The following is a 19,329-nucleotide window of genomic DNA, read 5'->3' on the forward strand; positions in this document are numbered from 1 at the left end:
GATGAAGTAATAAAAGTGATTGGCTCACTTCTTTTCTTAGAAAGTCATCCTCTATTCCCATTCACTGAAGTGAACTACGTCAACTGTTGGATTTTAAATGGACAGAACTTTGAAGAATTTTAACTTCAGACAGAAGGCAGGGAATCTAGAAACCACTTGACACTGTATTTGAAAAAGGAACAAAAAAAGAATAAAAACCATTTTGGATGTTTTATGTCTTTTTCTACGTTGACATTTCTATCTTTTTGGGGAAAAAAAAAGACCAAATTAGTACTTTGCAAAGAGAGGTGAGTAATGCTTGATTTTGATTTTGGTAGGATTGTATAGAAACTGCAATGAAAACAGAATGACTTTTGTAATGCGAAGGATTTATGCCCAAGCCTAAATCAAATTAGTTATACATCCTGAGGCAATTATGCATTCTTTCAGCGTAGAGGTTGGCAAACTACGACCTTTAGGCCAAATTCAGCTTGTTGCTTGTTTTGTATGACCCACAAGCTGTATTTTATATTTTTAAATGACTGAAAAAAAGATACTATTTCATGACACATGAAAAATATATGAAATTTAAATCTTGTATCCAGGGGTACCTGGGTGGCTCAGTGGTTGAGTGTCTGCCTTTGGCTCAGGTTGTGATCCCAGGGTCCTGGGATTGAGTCCTGCATCGGGCTCCTTGCAGAGAGCCTGCTTCTCCCTCTGCCTATTTCTCTGCCTGTCTCTGTGTCTCTCATGAATAAATAAGTAAAATCTCTTTAAAAAATAAATCTCAGTGTCCATAAATAGAATTTTGGATCACTTAATACTAATATATTTGCATATTATCTGTGCCTGCTTTTATGCTGCAATGAAAGAGCTTAATATTTGCAACAGCTACTGTGTGATTGCAAACTCTAAAGACCAGGTGATTATTCCAGTAAGAACTGAACAAAAGAAGCTCTGAGATTGGGGACAGCAAAGATAGTATAGAGATAAGGTATCAGACTGAAAATGTAGGACAACATACTTCCAAAGAAGTTTTTTACTTTACCTTCCAAAGATTTTAGAGAGATGATGGAAGATTTTGCTCTGGTGACATAAGAAAGAAGTGGAAGGTTATATACAAGGGGGCATATGTAAATAAGAAAGGACAATTGGTATCTTATCAAATAAAATGTTCTAGATTAATAGGAACATTGAAAGATAAAGCAAAGAAATTCTTTCAGAAAATACATGAAAATACAAAAACATGGACAATGGAACAAGAGAGACAAGAAAATTGAAGGATAAACACTAGAGATTCAATTTCCATCTAATAAGAATTGTATAAAAAAGACAACAAAAGTAAAGTGTGGCATGGAATTTTAAAAGCAACATTTAAAAACAATTGAAGTCAAGTGTCTCTGGATTGAAAGCTACATACTTTAAAACCTCAGAATCTGAAGTACAAAGACAAGACTTCCCTAGAGGAGAAAAGAAATATATCCGGTCATCTCACTGCTCAAGAGCAACATCGGAAACTCTTCCCCTTCTTGTTCATTTAGTTCTAATCAACTAGCCTCCAGTCTCTTCCTTAAATCCATCATCTTTGCATTTGTTATTTCACATGTGTCATGCCTTTTCCATAGATATTTCCTTGGATTGTTTCATCAATATAGTCAGGAATTTATCCTATTATTGTCCAGAGAGGCTGACAGGTCCACAGTCACTTCAGTGTGTCATGTACAATGTCCAGTAAACAATAAAAATTACTGTTCATGCAATAAAATAGCAAAATTTAACCCATAATAAAAATCAATCTGTCAATACAGACAAAAACACAAGATATTTGACTTTGGGACTGCTAGACAAAGACATTGGACAAATAAATAGTTTAAAGAGTTAAAGGAAAAGATGTTTATAATAGATATGCAGATGTGATTATTCACAGAGAAATTAAAGTTATGAAGAGAACAATACAAAGTAAAGTTTTGCTGGATGAATTTTGTAGTAGATTGGGAACAGCAAAAAAAGGGAGTCAATTATTGTAAAGGTAGATCAATAGAAATTATTTGATTTAAACAACCAAGGGAATAAATATTGAAAACTAAAATAAAGAGTTCAATGAGCTCTGGAAAAATATTGTTTGACCTAGCATTAACTGAGTCCCAGAAGTAGTTGAAAGGACAGTAGAATGAATATTTAATACTACAATGGCTGAACATTTTTTAAATTAAGGGAAAATATCAACTTATGATCCAGGAATCTCAACAACAGTTAAGCCTCTTAAACCCCGAGAAAACAGTGCCTAGGCTTACTGTATTTAAATTGCTTAAAAGTCAATAAAATAAGAAATTCTTGAAAGCATCCAGAAATAAATGGTGCATTACATATAAGAAAACAAGTATACAAAAGATAACAGACTAGTGGTTAAATAACAGCATAATATCAATGTTGTATTTACTGACCTAATAATCATATAGCAATATGAAAATAATGACATTGTTCTTAGGAGATACACACTGAAGATATAAGCAATATGAGCAATATGATGTCTGTAACATTTAAATGATTTTGAAAAAAAATGTAGATATATGCATGAAGGCTTATGAGAGTTCCTGTTACTCTTATAACAACTTTGCTCTAAGTTTGAAATTTGTAAAAATAGAAAATACATAAAAAGAGCAAAAGAGCTAAATATACAACCATATGTGTATTATAGATGATTTATTTAAAACATTCAATTTGCAATGGTGGAAACCATTCAAACGTTAGTAGCGTAACTAGCCTCTGCTTGACTTAATTGTTGACCTGCAATAGCCAGATTTTATTTATTTTATTTTATTTTTTTAATAGCTAGATTTAAATTTTTTTTCTAGATAAACTAGAAATTCAGAATTTTATGTGAAATGTTTGTCATTACAAAGTAAAAAGTACATACTGCATATTTGAGGCCACACATTTGTAATCTCACTACTAATACACATGAAAATACTTGTGAAGTCACTTTATACCTTTATAAAATAATACAAAATTTTAGGTAGGATTGATTATTCAATAATATGAACACTTTAGTGTGGAAGCTTTAGATTTTAATCGATCTCTTTACTTCTTTAATAACAAACTAAATTTTTGATGTTATTGCTCAATTGAATCTCTATTTAAAAATCATACTACAGGGATCCCTGGGTAGTTCAGCGGTTTAGCGCTGCCTTTGGCCTGGGGCATGATCCTGGAGTCCCGGGATGGAATCCCATGTCGGGGTCCCTGCATGGAGCCTGCTTCTCCCTCTGCCTGTGTCTCTGCCCCTCTCTCTCTGTGTCTCTCATGAATAAATAAATAAAAACTAAAAAAATAAAATAGAAATCATACTACAAGCTTCTTATTGTCTTTGTTTAGGAGTAAAAATCATGGCTAAGATTTTCTAAATTTTGTCCTTCTAATATTTTCATCTATTAATGTTTTTATATTTTAGATTTATAAACCTTATGAATTTACAATTTTAAATTATGTATAACCCAAATTCCTTCTATTCCTTTCCATTCCAAGAATAATGAAAGTAGTAAGGGTTAGGATGAGGAGCAGGGCTCTAATGCCAGGGACTATATTTTGGATTTTTCACATAGTACTAAGGGAACACAGAAACTAAAGACTGAAGCAAAACCATAATAACTTCAGAAGTCCAATCAACTCTGAGGACAGGGGATAGAGGGAAGTCACCATAACTGGTGGGGGTAAAGTTACTGTTAAAATTGGCTTATAGAGTCAGGTTTATGGCCCAGGAAACAAGACAATACACAAGTAGGGCAAGAAGTGTCTCTGTGTGTGCGTTTGTGTGTGTACGTGTGTGTGTGTGGTTATGGTCATAATGGTTAAGGGAATAGTGAGATGGGAAAGAACAGGAAAATTCTGGTCATTTGTGAAAACACCTGTTGGTGTCTCTACATTTATTTAAAGAGTTGATATGGAGAGTGGTGTATACATGAGTAAACCTGACTTAGAAATTCAAAGGTAAAATGGATGCTCATTCTATAGATAACACAGCCAATAAAGTAAATCAAACCCATTTGCCCATATTAAATTTCAGAAGCTCCTCTGATAGCATTTATGTGATTAATGAATCCCTCTTCTACTTTTACATGTATGGCAGGTGCGTATGTCATGAGAACTGTGACTTGTACTATAATCTTAATAGTCTGATTGATGGTTAGACTGTCAATATTATAATGCTGTTTTCTGAACCTTGAACCCATATTACATCAAAGACAAAATAACTGTATCTGTCTTAATATGCTGTGAAATACGCAGCATTTATCTTGTCTTTCTTATTAAAATATCTCTTACAGTCTTTACTTGTCCTAGATCTACACCTAGAACTGCTAGTGTGCGCATACTTTCTGGAACTCACAAAAGGGTCTGTTTTCATTGCTTAAGTACCGTCGCTCTTCAAAATTTGTTTATTCTGCCTATCCCACTCACATATGTTTTCTGAAGATCTCTCTCTTTAATAGATAATAATTTATATCTACTTAAATATATTACTATGATAAAGATTTAAAGTGATTTATCTCTGTAGGTACAGCTATTCCTACACATACCAAATTTTATATATAGGTATATATTAACATATATCTATATATATTATGTCTGTATCTGTATATAGATAGATATAGAGAGTTGAAATAAAATCAGAATACAAGATCTCCAGAGTGATATAAATCTTCCAGAGTCTCTGTCCTTTTAAAATCTAATTTTTAATAAAGAATATAATCAATATATAATTAAAAATATAATCAGTCAATAGATTATTTGTTATCCATGGGGCTTTTGATAGTATTGTAATAGACAAAAAAACTTTCTTCCCCCAATTTGAATACATTTGGATTCACATCTATACATATATATGTATGCACACAACATCACAGATACATGCACACACATACATGATTTCAGAGTTCCTACTGTTAGCAAGAATTAAAGTAGAAAGAACAGACTAGCATAACACCTTTCTTTCTTAAGTTCTTCATTTGGCAAAAGGTATGCTTATCTTTCTGAGACATGCATGCATCAAAGACTACTGGTCTAACTAATCCTAGCATAGACTTCACAGAAGGGTTATTGAAAAGGAGGAGGCATTAGGCCATTGGGATTGCTAGTAATACCATTGTGGTAAAGTTAAATGGACAGGCTAGAAGAGTTTTAATTCTTTCATCTTCTGATCTCTTGCTGTCACACAGTGACCCTCAGAAGGTTCCGGTCATATAGAAAGCCTCAGGACAGATGGCTGAGATTATAGCATGGACAACATAAGGTGTGTATAACAATCCCTCTGACCATTCATAAACAGCACTGATATTACTGCCCCATCAGAATATTTTTCTCATTAAGCCAAGATATGCATACTGTACTTAACACAGAACTCTATAATCTATTCAAGTCCTTACTTGACATAAAACCTATTTCCCGTGACACCAGGGTAGCTTAGTGGTTGAATGTCTGCCTTTGGCTCAGGGTGTGATCCCAGGACCGGGATCGAGTCCCACATCAGGCTCCCTGCATGCAGCCTGCTTCTCCCTCTATGTCTCTGCCTCTCTCTCTCTCTCTCTCCTTGTCTCTCATGAATAAACAAAATCTTAAAAACAAAAACAAAAACAAAAAAAAAACTTATTTCCCATCTTGAGAGGGCTGACTGAAAACACAGTGATACAAAGCCTAGTGTTCTTGTCCTGAGATTTAGGGATGGGTTTTCTTTTATACTCTACTTTAAAGTGCTTATGGGAGGAAATTCTAGCACATTTAATAGAACATGCTAAATCAACCAAACAGAACTGTATACAAAAGACTGAGTTGCCAATCATGGGTGATTTAGATAGTTTAGAAAGGGCTCTCATAATTACATTTTTTTTTCTTGTGCAAAATAAACTGAATTTTAAGAACTTTATCTACCACTAATTGCAAAATACAAAGTGCCTGGTTGTTCTGCTGATTTGTGCAGGTAATTTTCTATTTATTTAAACTTCGTATGCATAATGAATTTACAGCTGATCCTAACCATGATTATAAATACAAATGAACTATTGTAAATTATCCAAAAAACTAGAGAGTAATATCTTACAACTAGTGCTAAATTTAAATAGCAAAAATGGAATCCTTACTACTCAGTTAATTGTTAAGGTCAAGATAGTAAATATACCTCGCTTTGGGGTTGATTATCTATTATTGAGTTGTTCCCCACTTTTAAGGGCTTGCTTAATCTATGTGAATACTGTAGAGAAGAACAAAGGCATTGTAGATGAGAAAAATTGATAATATGCTTGTTTTGAAAGCTCAATCTGTACAAATACATTCAAAATTATGAAGAATTGAAATAAATATACGGGCCAAATGGGACAGATATGTGGCGTATATAGAAATATGATTAGGAAGTCACAGAAAAAATTCACCAAGTTTGGCCTAAATAAAAAACTAAGCCAAGTCAGTCATTATTTGTCAAATCCATCCATTTAATCAGCATCATACATATGCATATACAGAAACACACAAGCCTATACACACGTATCCAGCCTTGGCTTTTAGCCTCCAGGCTTCCATCATTGACTTAAGTTAGGAACTCTTTACCTATATGTGTGGATTTACTATACTCCCATTCCAGAGCTTGGGACCAACACTGATCCCAAAGAAATTCAGTATAAGTAGTCCTTGGTTAATATATTTTCAAAGATGCAATCAATTACATAAGAATTCTGCAATGTGTTATATTCAAATAAATGAAATCATGTCCAGTTGCTACAACCACATTGGTCTCCCTTCACATCGTTGCTCCAGAGGTTCTGCATTTACTGTTCCCTTTGCCTCAAACACTCTTCCCTAGATACATGGCTCCTTTTTTATTTTTTATAGCTCTCTGAATAATTATCATTATGATAATTGCTACAAATAACATCCAGCCTTCTTACTAAATATTCCTTAATTTCTTCCTTTTTTTCTCCACTGTAACATTTTTCATCTTCTGAGATAAGATATATTTACATTTCTGTTATCTGTTTCTCTGGCCTCAATGCCTGCCTTCACAATGCAAGATAAATGAATCAAAGGACCTTGTTTTGTTTACAATTTTATTCCTAATACCCAAAAGAGTTCTTGGCTAATAGTAGGTGCTTATTACTTTTTTGTATAATTGATGAATTAAGATTATTCTAATGCTATGTTCTAAAAGCAATATTACAGTGATTCTTTCTGTTTTTCAGCTATCATACTATAGGAAAACGAAACAGAATGCTCCAGGCACAAGTAGAGGAAAAGAACAGTCTTCTGTTATAAAGTAGCACATTAACAAAAAGGTTGTCAGAGAAGGGAAAACAAACAAAATAGATCCATCTGGTGGACTGGTGGAAAAATTCCAGGGTCAAGGTCTAATGCTGTTTGACTAAATGGAATTGGTCTTAAACTGAGAAAAGGAACGTCCAACACTTCTGTAGTGACTCACTTTAGTAGGAAGTTCATAAATCATATTTTTATGCTGAATTTAGTCATCCTACCTCTAGGCAGGCTATGTCTAATTATTCCTAGACATATGATTATCTATTATTTTTAGGATTGTCTTATCTTTTTAAAAAGCCCCAATGCTTAACCTTTAGAATTTTGAAATTTGCACCTGTGATGATTTCATCATCCTTAGAATTATGTGTATTTGAAGGCATGGTTACTTTGATAATTCACATAATAATGATAATTCCCTGTGTATCAAAATATTTTCATCATACCAGAGCTTGTTCATGTTCTTATTATCAATATTGATGATGTTTGACTGATAAACTGCCTTCAAATGCCCTGCTTAATTTGGTTGTTTAATTAAAAATACCGAGTAGTTAAGGAGTCAGAGACCTTGAGAACTGACTCTGAAATCTTCATGAATGGTAGATTTTGTCCACCTTACACAGCAAAAATGGATGGGAAGCAGTGGGGGAAAAAAAAACCTCAGAACTCTCCCCCAAGGTGATGACTCAAGATGAATGTTGCGACTACTGCTCTTCTCTGGAGCTCAGGAAAGGACTGACCCTGGGAAAAGGAGTATCTGAGATCAACTAAGAGGTCAGTTTCTGGAACTTCAAAAACAGGAGAGGCCAAAATTTCTTACTTACTCCTTGACACAAGATTACCACTTTTCTAGATAGTTTTCAAGAAAAATTTAAATAAAAAGGATAGTATTTACCAGCGCATTCACAATAAGAAATTCCAGACATCTGCTATAAAATTAGCATATTTTTCATTGTCAATGGGCTATAAGATTTTTAAGATTCCTTATCTCACATGTAAATGCTAGATAAATTTGAAAAGTTTAAGTATTGCATACTTGCATGCCACATACAGAAATATATTAAGTGTATACAATATAGTAGAAAAAGGGTTAGGAGCTTTGTATCTATTAATTCTGAAAACAGACACACACACACACACAAACTAGAGATGAAAAATTGAAGCTCAGAAGTGAAGAACCAGACAGCCGGGTGGCACAGTGGTTTAGGGCTACCTTCAGCCCAAAGTGTGATCCAGGAGACCCGGGATCGAGTCCCACATCGGGCTCCCTGCATGGAGCCTGCTTCTCCCTCTGCCTGTGTCACTGCCTCTCTCTCTCTCTCTCTCTCTCTGTGTGTTTCTTATGAATAAATAAATAATTTTTTTAAAGTGAAAAATCATGTTCAAGGTCACAAAACCAGTAAGTTCAAAGCTATATTTACCCTTTGGTCTTCTGATTCAAAGTCCAGTAATTGTTCTCCTATATCACAGCTACTTCTTTTGATGATCCAAAATAGAATGAACATTTCATGCTTATATTTTAATATTATGTTTATGTTGCTAGCATTCTCAATTATTTACTTTATGGCCTATCATGTTTTTGAAAACAAGATCCTTGCTTTACCTGAGGAAAAGTAATTGTCAAAGTTAGTTGTTAATGATATCATTTCTCTTGCTTGTTCTACTTCTGAGTTATTTTTATCTCGTGGTTTATTTATTTTGGCACAGCAAGATTCACAGCTTCCTCTGCAATTCCGTAAAATGTTCTTGCCTCATAACCTTGTTGGCTGCCCTAACTGTAATGTTCCTTTAAAATAAAGTGGACTTGATATGTTATTTAAATACTTTTAAAGTTTTCTGTTTAATTTTATATGGTTTAATTGCATGCAGAATAGAGCATATTTGTGGCTACCATGCACATTTTTCATTCTCCATCTTCCCTTCTCCTTATCTATATCCAATGGTTTTCTTGGAGACTTACACCTTATAGTTTTGCCTTCAGGGAATGTGTAAACAAGTATTTTTGATTATTTTCCATATTGTATTGAAATAATGCATTTTTCAAAGAGCCAAAAATGCTACTACTCACCAAAATTTTTTATTTTATGAATTTCAGTATCTGATGCCCTGTTTTTGGAAATACTAGCCAATCAATTCATTAAACCAGTCATATAGGTATACTTGCCAGAGCAGTATGGCACTGTGTATTTTTACTTGGCACTCGTGTGTGTGTGTGTGTGTGTGTGTGTGTGTGTGTGAAGCGTCTATCCCACTTTGGAGTACCCTGTTGCATTGTTCATTCAACAAATGTTTACTGAGTATTTTTAATAAAGCAAACTTTGTGAGAAGTTGGGAACATAAGGTAAATATTGAAGATCTACCCTCTCAAGGCTTATAGTGAAGACAGAATGCATATCAAATATTTCAATACAATGCTGTGCTAAGTCCATACGAGATAAGCACACAAGGCGCTGCAGATTCATAGAATAAGCAAGAACAGTAGTGCAGTAGAAAATTGATGTGTAGAAGACCATATATCTGAAACAAGATTGTGATGTTGGGAATTACAAATTGTTTCTTTCAGCTGGATTAAAATTATATGGGGGAAATGAGGATGGACTCGAGTAGAGAGGTAGGCAGGGATCAGCTTCTAAATAGCTCCAGAGCCTAAGGCATAAAGTTTAAACTTTATGATAAAAGCTAGGGGGAAAAAGATAAACACAATACCTGTGGGATTCTTTAAAGATTGTTATATTTATAGTAAAAAACATTATTGACCATTGCTATATTTAAAAAGCCAGAGAGAGAGAGAGAAACTTTTCAATTAAGTGCATGATATGTCTATGCTTGAGATTTTCCACTGTGCATAGTTGGATAATTAACCTATAAGAAAAAATTTAAGCTCTCCATTTCTCTCACCATATGTTTGATTATCTCTAATAACTGTCAAAGCTCTAATTAGAAATGCAAAATTTATTTTAATACTAGCCGATGTAATTGGGATGCAGAGGGAGAATTAGAAGGCCCTAGTTCCAATTTCATTCTTAACAATTATTAGGTACAAGATGGATTAAGCAAGAATATCAATCAGATACTGACCCTAGGTATTTATATACATTTTTATTTTACCACTGTCTATAAAACTAGTCTTATCATTTTTAGTGTGTATGTGTATAAGAAGATTTTCTCAAACAGATTAAAGTATCTTGTGCAGGTTTTTTAAAGGTAATAGGTGACAAGAAGTAAGTTTTAAACCAGAGGTATCTGATTCAGAGTCTGAACTTTCTATCTTTCCTCATTTCATCTCAGGCTATTCTAATTACTTAAGCCAAAGATTTTGTTAGATTAGTAATTCTCAAAGTGTGGTACCCAGATCAGCAATACCTAGGGATGTGTTAGAAGTACAAATCCTTGGGCTGCATACCAGATCGACAGAATCAAAAACTCTGAAGGTAAGTACAGCAATCAATGGTTTAGAAATCTCCCTAGCTTATTCTTATAAACACACCAAAATTTGAGAACGACTCTATTAGAATATCATGTTTTACATAATGTTTTTCAACTTTGATTACACATTGGAAGACTGGAAAAACACTAATATTTTGGCAACCTCCCAAGAGATTATGACTTATAATAATTATTCTGAAATTGGATGCACCATATATACATATACACACACACATATACATATATACATATATATATACCATCTTTCCCAGGTGATTCCAGATGTGTATTTAAGGTTGAGAAACATTGTAACAGATCAGTGTTTCTCATATTTAATGTGTGTTTAAAATATCTGGGGATCTTGATGTGTGTTTAAAATACCTTATCTTAAAAAAAAAAAATACCTTATCTTGTCCTATAAGAAGGCAGGCTCTGTTCTTAGGTAGGATCTGAAATTTTGCTTTCCTGTGATTAGCTGTATAACCTTGAGCAAATTTCTTATTCCTCCTGTGACTGAGTTTCTTTGTAATGATAACTACCTAGATAATTTTGTGATATATAATAGACTAAACAATGGAAAATGAATATTAGAGTGTGTGATGTTGTAATTATAAGAAATACCTATTTGGTCAGTCAGATGATTAAAATATATTTCATATATATAGTCCTCCACAGTTCCTGGTTTACAGTTCCCAAAACCTCTGGAATTTCTTAAGTGATGAAAATCTTATAGGTACCTTTTGTTATGTTAATGAGGCAACTTTTGGATTTCACCTAAGGATGAGGGCTGTCAATCTTGTAACTTCCAGTTTTACCCCCAGACCTCAGAAGGAAGAGGCTGGAGATTGATTTCAATTGCCAATGATTATTTAATGAAACCTCCATAAACCCCCTATAAATGATGTTCAGAGACCCCCCCCCCCCAGGTTGGTGAACATGTGGAGAACTAGGGAGAGTAGTGCTTTCAGAGCTGCCTTTCAGAGCCTTGTGCCATTTCCCCATGTTTTGCTCGACACTTCTCTTCCATCTGGCCTCTCCTGAGTTATATCTGATAAACCAGTAATCTAGGAAATAAAATGTTTCTCTGAGTTCTGTGAGCCACTCTAGCAAATTAATTGAACCCAAGACTGGAGGCATGTGAATCTCTAATTTGTAACACGTGTAACACACGTAACACTTTGGGCTTGTCTGATTTTACTTCTGAGCAGATAGTATCAGATTTTAGTTGAATTGAGCTGAATTGTAGATCATTCAGATGGTGTTACAAGGATTGCTTTTTTGTGTGGGGACACCCCCAGCTCCAGTGGAATGGAATCTGAACAAATTTACAGTATCTTCTATTTTCTAAGTGTTTAATAACTTATTATTAATACTATTATTGTGAACTTTTCATTCTAGTTTGACCTATATTAGACCAGTTTAATACATTTATCATAGCAGTGAATAACACATGTGGAAGTATCTACATGTGTTTTTATGATTTACATAGGATTATGCTGAACAATTATAAGCAAAAAACGAATGAAAAAAATGAGAAAACCTCAACATGTTTATTTATCCTTAGCACTAACTTGGCAGACATGTGTAAAAATGTATGACATCCAAAAATGCATAATACTGTGTAATTGGCTACCAGGTATGGTTACTTTTAATCACCTGACTAGTGGTTTAAAAATTTGAGTATAAATCTTTTGACCTGTTTAGACATATGTCCTTTTCTGAAAGTCCTTGAGTTCTGAGACATATGGCTTCTAACAGAACTATTCTTTGATTCAAATGCTTTCCTATGAAATACAAAGGATTTCAAAAGAGCTCCTTCACAATGCAGTATTAAAAAGAAGTTTGTTGGATATAATAACTAATTAAATTCATAGTTTCTGATTTTAACAGACCTCAAATTGCTTTATATTTTCCCTTAGAGAGTTTGACCTACTTAGCAGATTGGAGAACTTTGTGATCTGAATCATATTCCTGTCTGACAGCAGGAATTCAAATCCCTCGAGGACTTACCTTAAGTAGGATTCATTAGTCCTCTGTAGTCCAGTGCCCTAGCTGCCCATGCTGAAGACAAAAGGGTGGCCAATTTAATTAACCACAGCCTGGAGGAGCATAATTCATTACCAATTTTTCCAAGTAATCTAAGACTATATCAATGCTCCCAATGAAAAAATAGATGGAGCCAAGTGGTCTATTCAGGAACAAAATCCCTTAAATCTAATTGCTCTTTTGACTATTTAATTGAAGGTAAAATTAGAGGCCATGACAAGACCACAAAACTTATCATCAGAGTAGAGAGACCTATATTTCTTTTATGTGATAAGAAGTCAATAAAGTATACAATTAAGCTTTGGGAGGAGAATTATCTGTAACCCATAGTACCAAAACATTGTAACTCTTCTGCTACTCTTATTTATATAACTAATTATATGGCAAATGAACAACAGTCGAATGGTTTATTTTGCTATTATTTAAATCAACGTCTGACATAAATCCAATAACCAGAAGTAGGTTCCCAATGATAGATTAATTTCATCTACTCCCTCAGAGATGAAGTGCCTACTGTGTGTTGTGCTAAATGCAGACAAGGTTAAAAACTGTTTAAAATGGTTTTGAAATGCTAACCACTTATTATCAAGTAATGAGAGATATTCATATATAAAATGACATTTTAAAAATTGAATATGGTGAGTGAAATATACAATGGTAAAAATTGTGGGAGTAATTAGGAAGATGACTTAGAGGAAATGTTACTTGAATCGTGTCTGAAAGAGAGATTTGGAAATCAGAGGAGGAAGACAGCTAAAGGAGACTCGATATAGGGAATATTATATGAGCATAATAGCATGTCGCTGACTCTTCTGTGGTAGCATGGATAGAGAAATAAATGGAGGGATCCCTGGGTGGCGCAGTGGTTTGGCGCCTGCCTTTGGCCCAGGGCGCGATCCTGGAGACCCAGGATCGAATCCCACATCGGGCTCCCGGTGCATGGAGCCTGCTTCTCCCTCTGCCTATGTCTCTGCCTCTCTCTCTTTCTCTCTCTGTGACTATCATAAATAAATAAAAATTAAAAAAAAAAAAAGAGAAATAAATGGAAGTGAGCTAGATAGAAAATAAGATTATTGATGATGACTACCCTCTGATCTTATGGATCATATACTTAAATATGTTTTTCTCTATGTTTATTTATTTAATCTTCCAAATAACTATCAAAGTTTTCAATCTTATCTTCACCTTGATAAAAAATGACCTTGAGAATTAAGAAGATATGTACTGAGTCCAAAGTGGCTTCTATGTGATAAATGAAAGCCCATGGCTTTACTTATATGACTACCTGATTCAAGCCTGCAAACTGTTTCATACTCTGTACTAGCAAGAATTTGTAGGCTACATGAGGCCATAGTCTACAGACAAGTATTGATCCATTCTAACTAGGACATTAATGATTATACCTGATTTCAGACACACACACACACACACACACACACACACACACAAAACAACAAAACAACAAAAACAGATATCTAGCAACAGGTTAGATATTTTATGGAAAGGATATTGAATACAAGGAGGAGATTAAGAGAAATTGAAATACTTTCAAATTATTTTTAAATGATATAATACTGAAATAAATGTTAGAAAAATGTGAATATAATTATTTATGGGATACATTTTATGTATATTGCCTCATTTTTAGTAAAAGGTATATGCTTTATTAAAGAAGGAGATTGTCCTTGCTATTATTATGTATCTAGTAAGGATTATAGACATAAAACAAATAGATATAGTAATAAATACATCTGAATATAAATTTCATTGAGTTAAGAGAATAGGAACAATGTCACACTTGGAAATTTAGTTACTCAACTAAATTTAAATAGAAGTACAGCAATACTTCTTGTAAATTCAAGAACCAACAATTTTTGAATGTCTACTGTGTATCAGGAACACATCAAAAGGCATAATAAACTTTGGCTGCTTGAATCTAAGCCCTATATTTTCCCAGAGTAACTGGTTGGTGGGACTTTGAGGCCCTATATTGATTTTCATCTACATTTCACTACTCTTTGAAACTAGATGTGATCTTTTCAAATTGCAGCATCCAATTTCAAAATATCTGTGTGCAAGTTCTGACAGAAGCATAATAAAATAAGTGATTAGGGAAAACTATTTTTGACAAGCTCTTCCAACTCTTGAGAAGCTCCAATTTATTTATGCCGAGCTCTGCTTCCTCCTCAATCCATATGCCACTGAAATGTGTGCCATTCTTCTCAGCTCCCCCAACCTAATGTACAAGCATCTGTTTCTATAATTATAAAAACTTAGCAATAGATGTACATGTAGGGTTTAATGATCAATAATATTCAGTTCTCACTATAGTAATTTGAAGATTGATCACATAATTGTAATATTAAATATAAAGTGACTATTATTTCACCAGACAATAAAGAGAAAACTGGTTTAGAAAAAAATTGGAGGAAAATATTTAAATGACTTACAGTTGAATGAAGGGTCAAAAAATAGAGATGGAAACTCTAAGTGTGGGATCCCTGGGTGGCGCAGCGGTTTGGCGCCTGTCCTTGGCCCAGGGCGCGATCCTGGAGACCTGGGATCGAATCCCACATCGGGCTCCCGGTGCATGGAGCCTGCTTCTCCCTCTGCCTGTGTCTCTGCCTCTCTCTCTCTCTCTCTCTGTATGACTATCATAAATAAATAAAAAATATATATAAAAAAAAAAAGAAACTCTAAGTGTATTTTAAACTCTGTGTATTTTAAGATGGACTCAATGTAAAGGAGCCTGTCTTAGTTATCTACTGCTATGTAACTAATTACCTCAAATGTAGCAGTTCAAAAGATGTGTTTATTTTCTCACAGTTTTTATAGGTCAAGAGTCCAAGCACAGCTTGGCTGAGTCTTCTACCTCAGAAGCTCTCATAGGCCACCATCCATGTAGGCTGGGCTGCAATCATCTCAATTGTAAAAGAATCATTTTTCAAGCTCTTGTGGCAGGATTTCAGTTATTTATTGGATTTGGTTCCTCTAACATGGTGGTTTGCCTTTTAAAGTGAGCCATCCATCGGAGCAGTAGGTCTGCTGGCATTACAAAAATAGCAATCTTTTGTAGCCTAATCATGAAAGCGATGACTCGTTGTCTTTGTTGTGTTCAGTTGGATAAAAGCAAGTCACCAGGCCTATCCTACTCTCAAGGCCTGAATACCGAGAGGCAGGAATCATTTCCAACCATCTTAGAGTCTGCCTACCAGAGAGCTTATGTACATACCTATGATGGAGAAGCACTCAAGAGGATATAAATAGGTACTGTCATAACTTGAATCTCAAAAATTAGAAATATTTTAAGTTACCATTTACCAATAAAAAAAAAAATTGTCCATTGAACTTAAAAGCTTGCAAATAGTTAGATATACATTCTTTAACCCAATGCTTATTCATCATGGTAAAAATGAGAGATTTTTCTAATTTACTCCATATCAAAGCACCTATGAAGGGATCAAATCTGTTAACAATTTAATACATAGATTAATAGTTAATACAACTTAAAGATATATGCGTGTAAATAAGAGCAATATTCATTGACACATTTTTTGAGTGGAAACCTGAATGACAGCTCTCTTATTATCTGAGAGCTGAGTATTCTGGAAAAAGGGCAAAGCAAGTCAAGTCTTCCTGAAAGCAGAAAAACTGCCAGGCTGCTTGAGGACTAAAGATGAATGTGCATGTACATAGTGCATGAGGAATGTGGAGTGGTCTAGTTGAGTTTGCACAAGCCATAGGGACACTTCATAGAGTTTACTGTGGACCCTGCAAATAATTTGAAGTTTATTCTAATTGAAAGAAGGGGCCATTGGAAAGTTTTCATGTGGAGAGTGGCAGGAATTGGTGACAGCTTTTTGTGTGAAGTCTTGCTGAAAGAGGACCTGTGCCTTTAGGGGCTGGGAAGTAAAGTGAGGTATTTTTTTTAAGTTAGAAAGCCACTTTAATTATAGGAACCTCCAACATAAAATGATGTTGCAGAAGAGAGATGGCCAAATGTAATTCAGAAGGAGACAGTAGGTAATTTCATAGGACAAGTGGAGATATTGGCCTTAGAGAGGGTGTCAGGGTCAAATCACTCATTGTAACAGGAAGACAAGTAGGTGGATGAGGGTGGAAATGAGATTTGTTGTAGAGAGATGAAATGATACAAGAACTTCTAAATGGCATTTTTAAGAGGCAAGTGGAACATTAGAATCTCAATATTTCTTCATAGGATGAGATTCTATGACTTGTATATATTCCTTTAATTATGCACTCACTGAAACTGTGATTTCTGGGATAAACATTTCTTTAGGCTATGTAGTCAAAAAGAGGAAAACTTGCTCTAAATCAGTCATTCTCAAATACTAATTGACACTAGAGGCACATAAGAAAAATGAAAATACCCTCTGGTGAATTTTTCATGGAGTAAAATTTTCAGTTTACTCCAGAGTTATGGTCTTCCTACTGCTTATGTTAAAATGCCCTATTTTTTTTTCTTAAACAATGATGATGAAAGATAAATGTGTTCTAATAACATTAATTGGGAAAAGGTTAACAGAGCTGATATTCATAGATGGGGGAACAATTCGTTTTTTTTTCTTTTTTTTTTTTTCCCCTTTCTGAGCATCCCCTAATTTTTCTGTAATGTTACTTAAGGTGTGAAAAAAATTAAATATTTAGCTTATTTTATAAGAGAACAAAAGGTATTAAAAGGTAATATATGTTGAGGGGAACTATCACTTTTCGAGAGAATAAAAAAGCAGTAAAAAAAAATCCTTGACTAACATCAGGGCTTCCTTTATACCTTGCTTCTTAAAGACGCTTGTCTGGAGTATTCATTTTCAAGCATTATTTCCTTGGAGAAATCAGGAAACCACCACATATTAGTTATCTTTTCAAACACATGAAATTTATCTTATTTCAAACTCCTTGATTTCAATAATGTGGCTTGTTTGTGCTTCCATTACATGTTAAGAAACAGACACATGCTATCTTGAAAAATAACTTTTTATTTACCATTTCTAGGAATAAAGCAGGGTCAAGAAATAACTTAGAAAAGATTAGCATGTCCCTTTGGGGACTAGAAGAAAGAGCTCTCAAGCTCTCCTATTTATATAAAGATTGTCATTAAGAAAAAGAAAAAAGGTGTGTATGTATCATTACCTATATTCTCATCTACTCCATATAGCAAGGTAGAGAGAGAGGACACATTTACACATACATTCATACATAGCATATATTGGTTATATACATATATATGTGTGTGTGTATATATATATATATATATATATATATATATATATACACACACACACGTTGTGTGTCAAGCACCATCTTATTATAATTTTATTTTAAAGTTTTTATTTATTTATTCTTGAGAGACACACAGAGAGAGAGGCAGAGACATAGGCAAAGGGAGAAGTAGGCTCCATGCGGGGAGCCCAATGTGGGACTCGATCCTTGATCCTGGGATCATGCTCTGAGCTGAAGGCAGACACTCAACCTCTGAGCCACCCGGTGTCTCATATTTATTTATTTTTTCAGTAGGTTCCACACCCTATGCAGAGCCCAACACGGGGTTCAAACTCATGACTCCGAGATCAAGACCTAAGCAGAGACCAAGAGTCGGGGCTTAACCAACTGAGCGACCTAGGCACCCCTCGAGAACTATTTTAAGCACTTTGCAAATAATATTCCAGATGTGTAGCTTGAAATCACTCAGCCAAAGTAATTTTATAGTAGTTACAATTTGAAATTTTAAATATGCAAATAACAGCACAAAATTATTTATAAAGGATTTTTACCTTCATTTTTATGCTTTTTCTTTTTTTAAACACATCAGTTTTAATGGCCACTTTTGGCCAAACCTGCTTTTTGGAAGACACTGATGAAATTACAAGGTCATCTTTCCAGTAGCCTCCTAAATCTGCATTTTCCCCTGCAATTATTCTCCAAAATGTCCAGCTACTCACTAGCACCTCAGATCTAAATCCTTTAAATAGTGTCATCTAAAATTTCACTGCTGCTTCCTTATTTTTGTTAAAAATATTAAATTGTGATGAAATAATTAGGCTCAAAATGTCAGATTCATTTTAATTAATCACGACTAACATTTATTGAAGATGAATTATATCTCAGGTCTTTTCTCCCCACCACCAGAGTCAATCTTTACAGCAAGTGAGGGTAATTACATCACTTACTTGCTCAGCGGAGAAACAGCCTATGGAACAAAGTGACTGGACTCTCCCATGAGAGGCTCCATCAGGAGCCAAATTTATTTCTTTTGGGTCCTAAACCCCAAATCCATTTCCTGTGAAACATTTCTGCAGTTGAATATTTGAAAATGATTATTGGTATTTCAGAGGACAAATCCTGTACACTGTCTTCTCTCTTGGAAGTCAATAAAAACCTGTGCTAAGTAAGTCTTTAGGAAAACATTATGGTTAGAGATTCATGGTTTCTAAGACCTATTAACATGTACATTTTTGACCAAGTAAAGACTATCTCCCAAAGTCAACTTCTTTTTCTTTATTTTTATTAGCTATATGAGATTTCTCAGTCTTCCTTAAAGTACACAGAGGATAGATTCATATTTTC

The sequence above is a fragment of the Canis lupus genome, chromosome 14, assembly GCF_048164855.1.
Source record: "Canis lupus baileyi chromosome 14, mCanLup2.hap1, whole genome shotgun sequence".
Lineage (NCBI taxonomy): Eukaryota > Metazoa > Chordata > Mammalia > Carnivora > Canidae > Canis > Canis lupus.